We start from the raw sequence: 4,615 nt of genomic DNA, 5'->3' as shown, positions 1-4,615 counted from the left end.
AGATACATTAATCTACCCTTTCATCCAACATATCTATATCTATATTTCCATATCATATCCCCCTTTATTTGTTTTTTAATCTTTTCCTTTTCTGTTTAATTAAAAGGAAAGTTTTAACTTGTTTATTGCTTGTATAGTTATTGTTATTGTATATAGTTTTTCTTATATTAGTTTTAACTTTTTAATTATTTTTTTATTTTCATTAGACAAAACAGGGGAAATGTGGTGATACTCTGTTTGTGCCAAAATGGGGTGATATTTTATTTGTACGTTAATCAATAAGGCATGTCTGGAGATCAAGGGAAAAAGGCCAGCATTTTTAAGGAAACACAGAAGTCAAGCGGTGGTAGCACACGCCTTAATCAACACAGTCAGGCAGAGTCTCTGTGTGTTCAAGGACACACTAGGGAACGCCAAGTGTAGTGAGACACGCCTTTAATCCCGGGACCCACCATAGAGACCTGAGGTCTGTGCAGACAGGCGGTGACAAGGAAGTGAGGTAGCTGGGCTAAGAGCCAATGAGAGGGCAGAACAGCAAGGCAATCCAAACCTAGGCAATAAAAACCTAGGTAGACAGGGAAGTCAGGGCATTTTGGAAGGTGCAGAGCTGGTGAGGTAAGGTAGCTGGTGGCTCCCGCATTTCCCTGATCTCTAAGGCTCTCATCCGTATATTTGGCTCTTTTTTTTTTTTTAAATTAATAAGACCGTTTAGAAATTCGTTTACAGGGCCAGGTGTGACTCTAAGCTCCTGGACAGAGTCTTCTCTGCTTCCTCTGAAGCTTTTACAACCCGTTACTACTCACCAGGCTGGTCTCAAACTCAGAGATCCTCTTGCCTCTGCCTTCCGAGTGCTGGGATTAAAGGCGTGGGCCTCTGTTGGGGGATCTAGTTTGTCCCGGGCCGGCTCTCTGGTGTTGGCTGGTTTTTGAAGCCCATTTCTGAGGTCCAGCGGTGTGGTGTGTGTGTGTGTGTGTTGGTGTCGGGGTTACTCCGGTTCAGCGGCCCCAGACATGGCGTCCTCTACAGCGGCGGGGAAACAGAGGATTCCCAAAGTGGCCAAGGTGAAAAACAAAGCGCCAGCTGAGGTACAGCTAACTGCAGAGCAGCTCTTAAGAGAGGCTAAAGAGAGAGAACTCGAGCTCCTTCCACCCCCGCCTCAGCAGAAGATCACAGATGAAGAGGAGCTCAATGATTACAAACTTGGAAGAGGAAGACTTTTGAAGATAACATAAGAAAAAACAGGACTGTGATTAGTAACTGGATCAAATATGCCCAGTGGGAAGAAAGTCTCAAGGAAATCCCAAGGGCTCGGTCCATATACGAGCGTGCCTTGGATGTAGACTATGGGAGTATTCCACTCTGGCTGAGGTATGGAGAAATGGAAATGAAGAACCCAGGTGAACCATGCCCGAAATATCTGGGAGCGAGCCCTAACAACTCTGCCCCGAGTCAGTGAGTTCTGGCACAGGTACACATCCATGGAGGAGATGTTGGGCAATGTCGCCGGTGCCCGTCAAGTGTTTGAGCGCTGGATGGAATGGCGGCCTGAGGAGCAGGCCTGGCACTCCTACATCAGCTTCGAGCTGAGACACAAAGAGGTGGAGCGGGCCCGTACCCTTATGAACGCTTTGTGCTCGTGCACCCTGCTGTGAAGAACTGGGTCAAGTATGCCCGATTCGAAGAGAAGCATGCTTTTTTGCCCATGCGCGGCAAGTCTACGAGAGAGCAGTGGAGTTCTTTGGAGAGGAGCATATGGACGCACACCTGTATGCGGCCTTTGCCAAATTCGAGGAAAACCAGAAAGAATTGGAAAGGGTACGAGTTATCTACAAATATGCCCTGGCTAGAATTTCAAAACAAGGGCGCAAGAACTCTGGAAAAACTATACCGTCTTTGAGAAGAAGTTTGGGGACCGCAGGGCTGTTGAAGATATCATCGTGAGCAAACGGAGATGCCAATATGAAGAAGAAGTGAAGGCTAATCCATACAATTACGATGCCTGGTTTGATTACTTGCGCTTGGAGGAAAGTGAGGCGGAGGCCGACACAGTGCGGGAAGTCTATGAGAGGGCCATTGCCAACGTGCCGCCCATCCAGGAGAAGAGGCATTGGAAGCGCTACATCTATCTCTGGATCAACTATGCATTCTACGAAGAGCTGGAAGCCAAGGATCCTGAGAGGACAAGACAGGTCTATCAAGCCTCTTTGGCACTAATTCCTCACAAAAAGTTCACCTTTGCCAAAATGTGGTTATATTACGCACAGTTTGAAATACGACACAAAAATCTGCCACTGGCCAGAAGAGCTTTGGGGACTTCCATAGGCAAATGCCAAAGAACAAGTTATTCAAAGGCTATATAGAACTGGAACTACAGCTTCGAGAATTTGACAGATGCCGCAAGATTTATGAGAAGTTCTTGGAATTTGGACCTGAAAGTTGTACCTCATGGATTAAGTTTGCAGAATTAGAGACAATCCTTGGTGATATCGATAGAGCCTGGGCCATCTACGAATTAGCCATCAGCCAGCCAAGCTTAGACATGCCAGAGGTCCTTTGGACATCATATATCCATTTTGAGACTAAGCAGGAAGAAACGGAAAGGGCACGAAACCTTTACCGACAACTGCTTCAGCGAACACAGGATGTCAAGGTATGGATCAGTTTGGCTCGCTTTGAGTTATCCTCAGGCAAAGAAGCAGGTGTGACTAAATGCAGACAGATTTATCAAGAGGCGAACAGAACCATGAGAAAGCATGAAGAGAAAGAAGAGAGACTTAAGTTGCTGGAATCCTGGCGAGGGTTTGAAGATGAATTTGGAACAGTATCAGACAAGGAAAGAGTAGACAAACTCATGCCAGAAAAGGTCAAGAAGAGGAGAAAGGTCCAGGCCCAAGATGGGTCTGATGCCAGCTGGGAAGAATACCATGGTTACATCTTTCCAGAGGATGCTGCCAACCAGCCTAACCTCAAGTTTCTGGCAATGGCCAAGCTTTGGAAGAAACGGCAACAAGAAAAAGAAGCTGCCCAATAGGATCCAGATAAGGACATTGGTGAGAGTGAATCCTCATCTTTTTAAATGTTGGACACTTTTTTTAATAGAAATGAATCGTTTAGAACTTTGATTTCTGAACTTTTTTATATATTTACACAGTAAGGAGTGATCTTTGATAGCTACCTTTCTAATTATTTTTTAAACACTATGTCGATAGTGTTTAAATGTCGATAGAACACCTTAGATTCTTGTGTTCACCCCTCCTGCTCCTAGCCTACATGAAAATGAGTTTTCTATGGCCTGTGGACTCACATGCCCATCAGTGTATGACAGTTAATTTATAAGCCATGACATTTCCCTACAATGAGACAATGTTTAGACATCAAAGTGAAGTGATGATACACACTGGTACATGGCTAAACTCTGATTACAGTATAGAAAGCGAGAGAAACAGATCGACCAAGTTGTGCATTGTGATTCCGTGTACAGTAACTGTCCAGAAGAGGCAGATCCCAAGAGAGTGGATTATGCTTGTCAGGACTAGGGAGTGAGGGGAGAGGGAAAGAGTGCTTCGAGGAAGATCCCTTTTCGGGAAGAGGACCGACCATATTTTACAACTGGAGGGAGGCGATTGTACACTATCGTGAATGTACAGAATGTGACTGACTGTTTACGTTTAAAATGCTATGTGGTTATTTTGTATTTAAAAAATAAATTTTATCCTGTTAATACAATGGCCTGTGTAGTATATGCTCACTCCTTTGGCTTCTGTGGATTTTCCAGACACTGGGTTCGTTTCCTTCTTCTTTGACTTTTGATTTTAGGTTTGACCATGGAGCCCTGGCTAAGGTTGAATTCTAGATCCTCCTAGCTGAGGAGTGTTGGTGGTGCTCTCCCAAGTCCAGCTCCACCCAGACATTCTGATGCATGTTCCCCCAGTCAGCTCCTGTAGTTCCCACACTGTCTGAGATTAGAGAGGAGCTCCCAGCACTCAGACTATTCTTATTCAGTACTTCAGACACCAGCTTGGCTTTTGTCTTGGGATCTTTCTTTCCATCCTTTCTTTGGGTACCATTCCATGGTGCTAAGGACAGCATCAAGGGCTTCCCATGTGCTTGGCAGGAGCTCTTCTGTCACCTGTGGTCATGCACACCATTCATTCAGCACTCAGGAGACCCAGTACCGAGATGTCCTGTGGTTGAGGTCATCTAGTCTATATAAAGGGTATCATGTCAAACAACACAACAGCACAGCAACACATCTCTGAGCGACACACAAAAAAAAAAAAAAAAAAAAAAAAAAAAAAAAAAAAAAAAAAAAAAAAAAAAAAAAAAAAAAAAAAAAAAAACAAACAAAACATGAGAACTTCCACTTCCTCAGAGAGACAGCCACAAAGCTCACTTTTACTCCTTAGCATCCTTCACCCTGAGATACAGATTGGACTTTCTTCCCATGCCTGTGGGAAGAGGGAAAGGTTCCTTTAGCGATTGCTGCATGCATGCCCCAGGAGCAGTTCCACACACCTGGAAGCCCTCTTCCAGAGAGGCTCAGCATTGATCCAAAATTCTCTAGCTGGAATTCTCTTATTCCAGAAGCTGCTGTCCTGCCCTTTGACACCATTCT

At 44.7% G+C, this 4,615-nt stretch overlaps 1 pseudogene; it reads left to right on the top strand.

Annotated features, from left to right (window-relative positions):
- Positions 1-708: 708 nt before the first annotated feature.
- LOC114688759 lies at positions 709-3,726 on the top strand (annotated as a pseudogene).
- Positions 3,727-4,615: the final 889 nt, after the last annotated feature.

Source organism: Peromyscus leucopus, unplaced genomic scaffold, assembly GCF_004664715.2.
Source record: "Peromyscus leucopus breed LL Stock unplaced genomic scaffold, UCI_PerLeu_2.1 scaffold_1428, whole genome shotgun sequence".
Classification (NCBI taxonomy): Eukaryota; Metazoa; Chordata; class Mammalia; order Rodentia; family Cricetidae; genus Peromyscus; species Peromyscus leucopus.
This window is presented reverse-complemented; position numbering and strand designations above follow the sequence as displayed.